The following is a 13,812-nucleotide window of genomic DNA, read 5'->3' on the forward strand; positions in this document are numbered from 1 at the left end:
CTTTTAACTACAACTAAAAATAATGTAGTTCTTAAAGTGATTCCAAAGTTTAACAGATTATTTAAAGACTGGATGAACTATCATCCCTCTCAACCTGCTGACACTGAAAATAGGTACAAAGGCCCTGGAAAGGTAGGCACACCCATCCAAAAACATGGACATCTAATTAGCATAAAATCCCGAGTACCAAATAGCACATAACTTCCAATACAAATGTGGGACACTACTCAGAAACACATTTAAAAACAGTGAGTGGCAAAAATTATAGAAAATATAAGCACATTATCAAAGAGAGTGTAAAATCTGTAGCCTTTATTGAACTGCACTGCAAAATTCTACTACACAAGGTCATTTATTTTTAATTCTTATAAAGAGAGATGCAAGATGCGTGCCATTAGTATGTATGTCATGTAGTGTAGTTTTCTGTATATTAGCTTCAAAAATCATGTCTGATGGGAGGGATTCAAAAAAATTGCGTGAAGGGGTAAATCAAGTCTGACTATAGGTACACACCTCCGAAAATAAGTACATCCTGTGCAGGGGTGAAACAGGCGTGAAAATAGGTACACTCCCCCAAAATAGCAACAGTTAAGATGTCTGGGTGCTACAGTGAACTACGATAAACAGAATATGAATGATGAAAAAACAAAGCTTACAAACTCAGAGAGTCAACAGAAGGGAAGTAAGGTAGGGATACACTTTCCTTGGTATGTAGCATTTCTGGAGCCAAACTCAAATATAAGGGGGTCACAAGATGTTAAGAGTTCAAGAAAACAAATTCCAAGGGGAAAAAAACACCATGAGATTTCATACAAACTCAATGTTGCGTGCACTTTCGAAGCTAGAAAGCACATGAATGCCACCAAATGGAAGAAAGTTACTGTTCTGCATTTACATGTGACAGCGCAGAGATCATCATGTACAGAGGGAAAACACAACGTGGGATGAATAAAAGTTCTCTTAGGTTAGCAGCTGCTGTTTAGAAACCATACAGAATAAATTCATAACGATCATGCCAGACTGCCACTAACGACAAAGGAATATACTTACATCATCAAACTTCTGCAGTAGTAAGTCTATACAACAAATAATACTCCAGGATAGTTGTAAATGAAACAGAAAACTGTCTATACGTTCATAGGTGACTATTTGGTTAACGACCCCACGGGGCCTTTTTAACCTTAGACATGCTTCCCAGTCACTGTGTGTGTTCTTTAGGTTTTTCCCGGTTAGGGGTCGCCACAGAACTCCAGTCCGCTAATGATTGGCAGTTGATTTTTACGTGCTGAGTTGCCAGCCCTAACGCACAACCTTCAACAAAGGTATGCCCATTCACGCATGTCTCCACGCAGAAGACGCTCTAGCTGAGAGTCGAACCGGACAGCGTCTTACTGTGAGGTGACAGCGCTACTGCAGCACTATCAGTCCTAATAGACAGCATCCCTCATTTCATAAAAAGAAATGCCATCCTTAATTAAATAAAATTAAAAAGTGGGGACTTGGTTCTACTGCATCAGCAACAAGGTGGTTTTATTACAAGGGGATAACACTTAGTGAACAAGTCTCAGGAGCACACAGATCCTGGGCTCAAGAGCAAATGGTTCAAATAGTATTCAACTTGGATCCAACACTTCCCTTGGAATGTTACAGCAAGCTCAGTAATTCTGAAAAGCTTGGTGTGACTAAATATAAACATCATAATTATTGAAATTCCTTACAAACTGCATTTTGGAAGGGACAGAATAAAGAAAACAGCTATCCACTGCTCGTGTGCCCCAAGAGTGCATACCTGGGTCATCATTCAAGATAAGTGAATTACTGTAAAACAATATGTCTAGTTATATCTCCAGCAGCTTCGATCTTTTATCAGATACTTAAACAAATAGCGGGTGTCCTACAACCAACGTGCTACTGGACAACAAAGATACAACTGACAATCATTGTTTACCAGGGGGGGAGAAAAAGACACAATACTTGGGAACCTAAGCAGGCTATCACCTAAAATTCCATCATGGTACGTCTAGTGTTGTAAAAAACATCTTGTACAGTAACATGATTGGTTAAGCAAGATCTCTCAAGTAGGTCCTCTCTCATACTAATTCTCCTACAGACTGATACTTAGTGAAACCTGCTTCTGGACATATAATGTTACTGCTTACCTCTGACCAAACGGCTAATTAGCTACACACGCACGGACACACACACACGGACACAGAGAGAGACACACACACACACAGACACACAGACACACAGACACACAGACACACACACAGACACACACACACACACACACACACACACACACACACACACACACACACACACACGGTGGGGGAGAGAGTTGAGACGCTTTGTTAGAATTACATGATGCTGACTCTGAAAACTGAAAAATCTTTTAAAGACCAGTTCACTGTTTTCAGTTTTGAAAGAATTACTAGGAGGTGATCTGTATTTAGTTTTTAATGCATTAATTTAATCCAATTATTTTTCGGTCTCTGTTTTTAAAAATAAACCATAATGTCTTCCCAGCAAACACATGGTCTAGAAACCTACACAATGTAACTTACAAAAAGTATGTTTGCAGTACAGTGTAGATTCCATGACGCAGAGTAAATTGTGTTACCAAACCTGCGTTATTGATAAAACCACTGAAACATGTTAGAAATGGATTTAAGTCAGACACTACATGCAATCATTCTCTGAATGTCTCAGTTAAATGTGACTTTTGACAAATGTTGACTGTTTTTCACAAACTGCAACAATTTCAGACCTTGTTAGCTGCAGTGCTAAAGCCACTAATCAGTGGTTAACTTCATAAAAATAAACTTGACAAATATAAGGAGGGCAGAGAACAAAGACAGGTTATAATACCAAGATCCATCATCGTAAGCCTCAGTAACACAGGAAACCGAACAGAAGCAAATGTTCAATGCCTATGTACTGAAGTAAAATATGGCTTGTGGTAAACTTAACATCAAGCAATAACAACTTCAGACTGATCAGTACGGGGGTGTGAACTAATGGTAGATTTCTTTGCAAAAGTGTCAGACACATCTAACAGTCTATCAACCGTGGTACTCAAATCTTTCAAAAGCACACCTGAAGCAAACATACTAAATGAGAAGCTGGGAGCAGGGGTCTGAGCAGGCTACACGTACTGTTCGACACATACATTCTTAAGCTGCTACGCTTCTTGAACAAAAAATGACATTTACATCCTATGACATAGTAAACCGTAATCAAGGCAATTAATATTTAGCAAAAACAGAAGAGCTTCTGTTCAAGTGATCATCAGTAGTTCTCAGTTCCAGTTCAGCCTTTATCGCAAGCAGAATGCAAACGCATTAAAATGCAACAGCAGAACATTGCAGAGGACACATTTCCCTGTCAGAAGACGAGGTTTACATGTGTTCAGTCCATGCTGGATACCCACAGGTCATCTGCGCTTGGCCTACCACAAGGAAGTGCACATCACTGACACCAGCAGGGACTGTAGCTTCACAAGGCATTGCAACCAAAGCATCTGAGTAGCACACTAGTTTGATTCTTAAACAGATGCCGCACTCGTACATGGGATCCTTTCAGAAAATCACTGTACATCATTTTTCAGATATCATCCATACTCTTCCTTCCATACAGGGGGGCACACATCTCACCCAAAGAAATGAAGTGGTTTAGCTCCACCAAGTATGTCTGTGCTCAGAAAATAAAAACCACTGAGTTCTGGCAGAAGAGATCATTTGTTCCTAGCAAACAGATCTCTGAAACTTCAAGCATTCCTTTCCATCACATCCCTGCCAATCCAATAAAAGGTTACCAAACTATAACTGCATAGGAAAAAGATCAATGTGGCAAGCTAAGAAATGTTTTTTTGTCACGTTGTGAAGTAAATAAATGATTTAAAGGTGCCCTTATGACAAGCCAGTGGCATTTCTGTTTTCTTCTGATCATCGCAAATGGTTCTACAGTCCTTAAACTACACAGGCCTTTGTGTTTCCCCTTTCTACTTTGGTACCTAATCTGCCATTAGCAACACAGCTGTGTTCTGTTTTCCAAAAAGTTCAAGATATTATTCTATATGACAACATTGTGCTTTTTACGTAAAGGGGTATATAACTTTGTGGTAACCCCTAATGTATACCTACTTGGGCCTTCCTGCAAATTAGGGTCATTTTCTTCAAGTTATTGGGCAACAGGCTCTGTTCTTTCCTCATGCATGTGCTGCCCCATAACACAAATACAGATTTACGTATGGCTGCATGTTTTGGAATTCATAATTCATCCTGTGTCATTGAAATGGAATGTAACCTTTCTCCCCTCCAGTAACTTTTTCTATACAATCCCAAGTTCTTACCACAAACATAAAAAATTCTAGTCCGCCCCAGCATGATTTTCTGTGATCCTGAACAGAGCAAACACTTCCTCTGCAAAAGTAACCAAACAAAACAAGTCGACACTTAGATGTGTAACAACCTCAAAACCATGCAGACCAAATAAAATGACCCTACTTTGTCTTGTGCAATTCCTTACCTAAAAAGAGACATGGTATTTGCTCCAGACCCGATATCCTCATCTGTAGAACCATACACTTGCCTGCCTGTAGGCCCAATTCACTCAGGCTACTATTGCTGGTGGTAGCTACATCAGAAAGTGGCACCACTGAGTCAGAGAATGAAGTGCCTTCAACCCTGACAAAGGCCACAGTTATTGATGCATTTAGAAGCACAAAGGAAGAGTTACAGTTTCTGAAAACTCAGTTTCTGGCCAGGGATGGCATTTCCTTAAATCAAAGGCGATTACAGAATACGGCCAGCTAATAAAAGGTTCAGCTGCTTTCCTCAGAATCAATAGCTTACTTCTGTCAACACGCATCCGCCAGAGATCGACTGTTTCAGCCAGCTATGACAGCAAAAAATGTGCTGTTTGCAACAGTAAATTTAAGACCAGGCACACGGCTGCATGACAAATACTGCAAATACGACTGACAGCATGTAATGCGGTACACTGTCAGACAGTGCGGATGCTAGAAAGCAGCATTCCACAAACAGTAACAGCCCAATTATTCCTTACAGCACACCTGTCACAGGTTACCCACACATACACAAGACTATGGCAATGAACTGCTTTCACTGGCCACAAATCAGTTATTGACAATGTATTGCACCATTTAGCTTGTTAACAAACCACCAATAATGCATACACTTGTATCATCAGTACTGTGTATGTATCGACCCACAAAACAGGAAGAAGAAAACAGACAGTGTTAATCGCATGAAGCTATCTCTTGTACCAACCACAGTTGCTAGATATGTGTGATATCAACCATACATCATAAACGTTGGGGGGGATTCAGGGATCCTGAATTTACTTTAACCTAACACCCTATGGATGGACAAGCAATTAATTAAAAAATATCTTTTCAGGAAGCACAGCATATTTATCATACCCCAACCTCAATCACTAGAACTATGCTCACTTCTTCCCCAGCTGGTGTTATTTAGCCAACATCTGAGGAACCATCCACTCAGGAAGCTTGTTGAACTTTACTTTTTGTGAGCGTACCCACCACAAATAAAACGATGAACAGTTTTTGCTGTCTTTTTTTTGGTGGCAGTCAAGTTCTAAAACGTTCTAGAGAGCTAATGCTGCTACTACCTGCCACCCAGAATGCAGTCCTTTTTTAATGCGGATATATTTGCTATTACAAAAAAAAAAAAAAAAAAATCAGAAAATACATGTAAGAGTTCCCACAACAGTTTCAAATGTTGAAGGTAGCTGTAATGGTTTCAAAAGCGGAAGGTAGCTGAGAGTTTCCAGGAAAATCTGTCAGACTGGAAATGGACAGTTCTGATGTGCTGGGAGGTGCCTATTCTTGCAGACGTCCAGGTCAGAGGATCAACAAAGAAAGTCTGCAATCAGATAAAGACGAGGAAAGCGCACTCTTGTCTCTTCCTCTTAGTCGCAGCTGTGCTCCTCTGTTCATTCAACACCTGATCCAGGGGAGAAGTCAAAAACAGTCAAACCTGCAATCAAAAAAGCGCAAAAAAGACACGTTAGTTGAATGTGAGAATCGTGCACTGCATCAGTAAAGAAATAATAGCAAATGTGAGATTCATATCTACCTTTAGAGAATTGCATCACGTCACACAGCAAAAACAGATTTATTCTTATCAGCTTGCTTTACCAAAGAATAATACTTTATAGTGAAAAAATAGAAGAAATTTCTTTTCTCTGTCATAAAACAGGGTTATTTGGATCTCAGAGGAGGGGATTTAAAAATTATTTGGAACAGAAAGAAGCATTATGGCAGATTAAATTATGTGCTGACAAGTTGCCTGGGCTAAATGAAATGGTAAATATTAAGTGCTTTTTAATGAATAGAAGGGTTTATGTTAGCAAGAAGTAATACATTTTAATCACAATTTGGTTTTGCTTTGAATTCATTTTATTAGAAATTACCTAAAGTTTTTATGAGTTTCATGTTTATTAATTAGTAGCTCATTGTTTGGATATATGCTTGTATAAATATGATGTGGTAATTATGTTATCCATTCTGAAGAAGTCTTTTGATGAAAGCAGTTAATAAAGAGTTTAGTACGCTAATTCCTTGGCTACCTTGCTGTCTTGTTGGTCCATGTGAGGTTTTTTGTTGTTAGTCTCATTATTACAGCAGCTTTTTGTGGGTTTTTTCTTCTGTTTACTTGCAGACGTGGACAATTACAGGATGTTCTGTAATACAACTCTGCTACAGCTTGTCTTAACCGCTAGGCAGATGACCTGTCTCAGAAAGGCTTAGTAAATGCATTGGCAGCACACCAGATGGCGGCCTCTAATATACCCCAATTGAAGCACTCCTAAAGCAGACTGTAGACAAAGCTGCAAACCTTGCCAAATTAGTTTGAATATGACCTGCAGAAGTCTTTGTAATGGGCCAACCACTTAGACAAAAGAATAATCTTTTTTTTCTGGCAGACTGTGTCCTTCTGCTGCATTTTAGCTGTCTGTGAATATGCAAAGTATACAACAGATTTTATTCAGCATTTTAGTATTCAGGGTAAATGACTGGAAGCTGAACAGACTGATTCAAAAAGGGAAATGAAACAACCTTTGGCATAAAGAAAGGCTTAGTTTTCAGTAACAGTCTCTCAAGTCTAAACATTTTACTATAAGCAGTTCTGAGATCCTTCTTCCCCAAGTGATTGTCACCAAGAACAGGGTTTCCATGAAAGACACTTCACGTCCACAGAAATTACTGGTTCAGTTGAGAGTAAAGTTAACTTTTCCAGCATAAAGTTCAAGTCCCAGAATGCTGTAACCTGTCTTTTTGTAGGCCTCAACTGCAGAATCCTTTTAAGGGAACTCTTATGTGAAGGATTAGTTGCCAGTTGAAAAAAATGTAGGAATGCATACTGGGAGCGCAGATCCATGCACTATGACTGAAGAACAAACTACATTAGCTTCCCAGAGATGATTACAATACAAGTCCAAACCTGGGTAATTAACAGGGTGCAATTTCTGCTACAATGTTCAAATGACAAATGTCTTGTATTAGGTCTCTCAATCTAACTCACAACTTTAAGCAAACCAGAAGAAAACAGACCGCTACTTGGAATCAGTATCTTATCCTCAAAAGAGGAAGCTGATGAAGTGGCTGTGAGATGAATGAATCATGGCTGCTGTGGCCAGACTGAGCTGTAAGAATCAGTTCTGGTTTGTCTATATTACCCTTGAAAAGCAATGTCTGAAAAAGAGGAACTGCATGGAAGGCATATATCAGATCACAAATCCCATGGAAAGAAGAAAATTGCCCACTCATCATGTGCTCTGATGCTCTATCAGGCAAGAAACTACAGAAAGTTGAGTATTCATATGTGTAATAATTCATTTTGGATACACACCATTTCACTACTTGCTGAAAAACTGCAATGTTCAATTGCCACTTGAGTGCTAATAGTTTCTGTTGTTCTCAGATAGCAGCAGACTGCTCGGGAGCAAATACTGACACATGATGCAGTAGCGGGTCGCACAATACTGTAGCACTGTCTGTTGATTAGGAGAAGCCCTAGGTGAAGACTGTGCTGAAATGATTCCAGAACCATTGCAGCTGTTTTCTTTTACCTTCCTCAAACTGATCTGAAGAGATTTCTCCTAAGGAAGCCAGAAACTTGCACTGATGGATATATCTGAAATCAGACACACCCCTCAGTACAGTCTGAAGAACTGTTAATTGATACTTGTCTGTTAAGTTGAGAGGATACTGCTACAAAAAAATCTTTCTCTCTTCCTTTAATGAATTCTGTAGGGGAATCACATTTGCTACCAAATTTGTGGCTCAGTTTCACAAACTCTTCAGCACCTTCCACGGTTTCTTCGTGTGTTCCCCTGCATGGCTAACCACAATGATCCACGATGACATAAAGCACATACTGCTATACCACTGCACAGGTGACATCACTGAAAATTAACACACTTCCATGAAGCTCTGAGTCTCCTGCATCTTTTCCTAGGAAAATCTTTCCTTAGTGCAGTAACAGAATCTATACAGATATATACATGGATGAGGTTTGGATTACTTGTCATTTACAGGAATGTCTCAGTCTGGGACAGTATTATGACAGCCTGCAGATGCTGCGTCAGCACAGGTTCATAGGCTGGTACTAGGCTATTGGCCCTAGGGCCTATACAAGCCGAGCCATAACAATTCCCTGGATATTTCTTCCCACAATATTTACTTCCCTGGACCCCTGTCTAGCAGGGCTACTGACGTGATCCCCAGAGTGAATTTCCTATCTCCCACCCAATCGTCAAGGTTCCTTTTGAAGAGCGCCAAGGAGGCGCTCTGCTTGACATGTGCAAGCAGTCTATTCCAGAATACGGGGAGTCTCTGGGTCAGGAACCTAGCCCTCCAGCATGTTTTGTTCATTGTGATGTCAAGGTTTAGATCCCTGGAGCATGTGGCTCTGAGGGATTGGGATTTATTTAAGTGGAGCATGTCCAACAGCTCAGGGTTTGACATAGCCTTATACGTTAAGCAGAGATCGCTCCTGAGTAGACGATAAGCCACAGAGTACAGTTGGGAGTTTTTTTAGTTTGAGTTTTAGCTACTGTAACGCACTCATCCAAGCTGGGAAAATACAATTGGGTGAGTATACTCACAATAACCACAGATTTTCAGGGAGGATCACTGCTACAGTATGATTCTTTATCCATGGGAATCTGGCAGAGCAGATGCATGCCCTCCAGGTTTGACTTCCAGAATGTCTGAATGTCCTCTAGAATGGGCTGGATTCCTGCCCTAGCCTATAATGCCAGATTATACAAAGCTAAAGGGGAAAGTAGCCCATGATATTTTTCTTCTTTCTGGAAGGATAGCAAAGAACAGAGCTCTTCCTTAGCAACCAAAAGCCATAGCCTATGTCTCTTCTCTATAAAGCTCTTGGAGAGAAGCGAGGGCTGTTTTCCTTTACGCACACAGCTTCTGTACTGGGGTACCTAAAACATGGTTGAAAGCAGAGCATAGCCTCTGGAAGAAACAATGCAGTACTTAGTGAGCAAAAGTGAGCAATACCAAATGTGGTGAACACCTTGCTACTCCAGGCACCCCCTTTTGTCCACCCAGCAGTGAAAATGAGAGGCAGTTAGAAATTGGGAAGGAAGGACTAAGCATTTACTGTAGCAGACTGCTTACTAAAATATTTACGGTTATGGTGAGTATACTCATATAGATGTACCATGAAAATCAAAGGCATCACTGCTAAGGTATAAAACCTTATCCAGAGGAAGTGAACTAAAACATGAACTGCCCTCATGGGAAGGAGGGCATCACGGCATATACTGCAAGTCTGACCCCATGGTAAGGATGACATCATAGCATATGCTGCAGGATTGCCCCCATGGGAAGGATGACTTCATAGCAGATGCTGCAAGACTGGCCCCATGTGAAGGTGGGCATCACAGCATATGCTGCAGGACTGCCTCTATGGGAAGGAGGACATCACAGCATATACTGCAGATTGGCTATGGAAATGTCCATCCTGTTATTAGAGTAAAGGTCTAGCTTTTACTGCTTGGAGAAGGTGTGCAATGTAGCTCATGTGACTGTTTCACAACACTACATAATGACAGTTTCCTAAACAAAGCTATTATGGGGGGTGCTACCATGATGGGAGTGTAATTAACTGTCCCCCCAGCTATTTTATGTTGCTCTTCAAACAAAAGGAGATACAGTTTGCTAGTCATTTAGATACTGTTTGATTATAAGTACGCCTAAGCTAACTGCCTCGCATAAAGTACACATTTCATAGTGCCTGAGCTAAGTTCCTGTCCGGCAATACCTAACCTGTCTGTGATATCTTTTCATTCTTGTTTCATGGGTAAGGATAGAAAACTGATTAAATGCCAGTTCAGACTCCAGTTTTGACACAAAGTAAGAATAACTGTAAGGCCCTCTTAGTCACAGTGAAGGACTGTGTCTAGCTCTTTGCACATCAGGGCTTCAAGTTTGGAGGCCATATTGGCCAAGGCAGCAGTAAAATGAGGTTTTCCAGAAGAACTTAACTGCAACTGAGGAGCTAGGTTCTAATGGGGCCACAGTTAACTTTTGCAGTACAAAATTAAGGTACCAAGTAAGAGAAACTATAGTATATGCTGACAGAAGATGTTCCAGGGAAAGACAACCTAAAATCATCACCAATTCCCTTTTTCCGCATTTTTCTACATGGTTCAAGGTGCCTTGGCAACTGTCACCATCTCTCTCGATTCAATGTCACTCTCTTACCTTCTTCGACAGTCATGCTTGACTGTCATAGGTCTTCTCTCTTACAATAATAGGTTCATAGGAGGTTACTAGGCTAAAAGTCCTATACAAACCTAGCCGGGTAATAACCAGAGTACCCTTATTGACGATAGTTAGATGGTTGTTGCTAGCAGAGTGATTCTGTGATCAGCACCGACTGCCCCTGTCCATGAAGGACATAGCTGCCACCGGGGTGAATCACAGAAGTGATTTACTGTTTTAACTTGCTTGTCTGAAGAAGTTTGCTAAATTAAGTAAACTAAAGCGCTAACTTTACCTCATCACTTGTGGCTTGGAGTCATTTGTTTTCATTTGGGGATTTGCAGTTCTATAGCCTATTTATTTTAGATGTCCACCAGAGTGGCTTGTTTTTTCTTGAGGACCTTGTTTTGATCCTTTCAGGTATGGTTGAATCTATACTTCTGGATAGGTGTTTATACAGGGCACTGGTGCATACCTCAGTATAGGCATCCCTGTCATCAGTGGGGACAGGGGATTTGAAACAATTAATGTCATCGCTTAGGAAGCTATAGTTTGCTTTGAAGTTTTTTAACCTGACTGCTCCTGATTGGGGGGGGGGGTCAGGTATGACTGTTACTTGAAACGAGACTGATTTATGATCAGAATATACTAGGGAGGGCCCCCAAAAGGGGTGGTGCAGCAATCTCCCATGCTGGTGAGTACCAGGTCAAGGACCTTTGTGGGGGCGCAGACTATCTGCACCAGGGCATTTGAGGAACTTTTGGGTGAGCATGTTTGTACTTGTATATGATTCCCAATCAATGGAAAGATAGTTGAAGTCACCCATAACCAGAGTGGCTGTATTGCAAGTGACTCAAGTAGGTCCAGGTAGCCAGTGTGGTTATCATAGTTCATGGTGGAAGACCTATAACTAACAATGATGTGGTGGAGGGGGGTTACCTACAGTTAGCTGCACTTGGAGTAACTCTAGGGGGTTATTCTAACTAGTCTTGAGGTTTATTTATATTTGATGAAGATTGAAACTCCTCTACCTTTGGTTCTTTTACATTCATTCTGCAGTCTGAATGTGTGGAATGCGTTGAAGCCTTGCATGGCTGGGGTACTTTCTGCAGCCTTGAACCATGTCTCAGTGACTGTACAAACACTGGCATCTTCCAGAGTAAGGAGTGCTTCACAAGTGAGTGCAGTTTCTAATTTAGACTGCTAGGGTTAAGCAGCAAAACCCTGAGTTAGTCTTTAGAGGATATTCTGACATCATGAATTTTGTTCTTGTAACTTTGCCTAAAAAAGGCACTATGGGGGAAGCAAGTACTTTTGCCAGTAAACAAAAGCCAAGAGGTGACAGGTGAAAACCATCTCTGGCAAAGCAGCGTGGTCTATCTACGATATCATCCCAGGCTGACAGGTACTGGGGTCCCCCTAGATTGACATCAAAAGCTAAACCAATTGTTAAAATCAATCATTTTTTGTCTGTATTGTTGCATCACCCCTGGTGAAGGCAGAATGCAGCTTAAGGCTAGGGACATACTTACCTGGGACACAATCAGGCAGCTCAGTCGTGTCTCTCTTCATGTAGTCCAGTGAGGTACATCTCAAATTGTTCACTCCAACATGGACTATGACAGAGTCATAACAAGTACATGTTGCTGAGAAACGTGAGTACGTGCATGATTTGGTGGATCCTAGCACTTGAAAGGGAGTCAACTGTGACCTTCTCCTTGTCCAGCCTGGTGAGTGGGACATCTGAGAGTCTAATGATGGAATTGCCTATGACCAAGACATTTTTTTTTTTTTTTTTTGTAGGTATTTTGCCTTAGGGGTTTGTTGGGTGAGACACTGATGCATGTGTTTTTGTGTACATTCTGCTGGGACTGTACTATGTGTAGACTGTTTGCGTTTGGGAGATCTCTGCTCTTTAGGTATACTTCTGGAGAGCACCTCTGCCTACGTGGGTTTATGTGTTGTGCGCTTGGTTGGTTTAAGAGGTGAGATGTGTGTGCTGACAACCTGGTCCATGTCTGTTTTAATGTGATGAGAGTGAGAGAGCATAGATTCTAGATTCAAAGTACAGCTACATCTCTCGCATGTTGAATTTGAATGTTTTAGGAGCAATAGGTTTTCAGTACACAGGCAATTGCTACATTGCCTCAGGATGCCCATGTCAATCAGGCTTGCTGGAGAAACATTGGGAAACTGTGCGTCCATTATGTTAGGACTATTCAGGGACATGTAGTGAGGAGTGAGCTAGATGGATATGGTTCAGCTGAAGTACAAACTATAATGAACAATACTATGGGATACTGTTGGGGTGGAGACCTGCAGTGAAGCCATAAAATGAGCAGCTAAGTTGTTCTCCCAACTGAGTTGTGCTTAGAGAAGAAGGGAAGCCTTGGAAGGTACACAACCAGTTCCCTAAGGGAAAATTTATCTTTCAAAACCTTTGTGTGTGTAACTGGTGGTACCTAACCCCTCCTGTGCTCGGAGCTTACATATAAGTGAAGCTAAGCACTTTTTAAACAAACTAATCAGTGGTAATGCTCAGTACTCAGCCTTACTCCAACATTCTCCACAGAGATGGGTCCTTGGCTACACATCTGCCACAAGAGTGCAGGGGGGCCCTCTTTTGTGAAGGCTAGCTGGATTTAGTGCTCAGACAATGCCAAACAGATAGGATTCATCAAGTCTTAATCCAGTCTATACTAAGCTAAAAAGTGCAGCAATAAACCTCCCAGCAAAAACAGTTATAAAAATAAGCAGCAACACAGTAAAAAAACAACAAATAACAGATTAAAAGTGCAACGCAGGACAAACAGATAAAATGCAACGCAGGACAAACAGATAAAATGCAATGCAGGACAAACAGATAATTAATTCTTAACAGATAACAGATTCTTTGGATTTCATTTGGATACACTGTACATGTGCGGCTAGATGCCACCCTCTGCACAGTTCTACTAAAACGAGCGCAAACCCACGCAAATGCGGGGCTTAAAGATAAGTAAAGTTAAGCACTTTTTAAACAAGCTCACCAACAG

At 41.0% G+C, this 13,812-nt stretch overlaps 1 protein-coding gene across 2 annotated transcripts in view; it reads right to left on the reverse strand.

The window, feature by feature from the left end:
- Nucleotides 1–292: 292 nt before the first annotated feature.
- SOCS7 (suppressor of cytokine signaling 7) overlaps nt 293–13,812 on the reverse strand; it is a 939,941-nt gene continuing 926,421 nt past the window's right edge. For both annotated transcript variants that reach the window (XM_044055367.1, XM_044055366.1), the window contains exon 10: nt 293–6,023. The gene's annotated coding sequence lies outside the window, so the exon portion shown is untranslated. The remainder of the gene's footprint in view (nt 6,024–13,812) is intronic.

This window comes from Protopterus annectens, chromosome 13.part0, assembly GCF_019279795.1.
Source record: "Protopterus annectens isolate FY-2018-M chromosome 13.part0, PAN1.0, whole genome shotgun sequence".
NCBI lineage: Eukaryota > Metazoa > Chordata > Ceratodontiformes > Protopteridae > Protopterus > Protopterus annectens.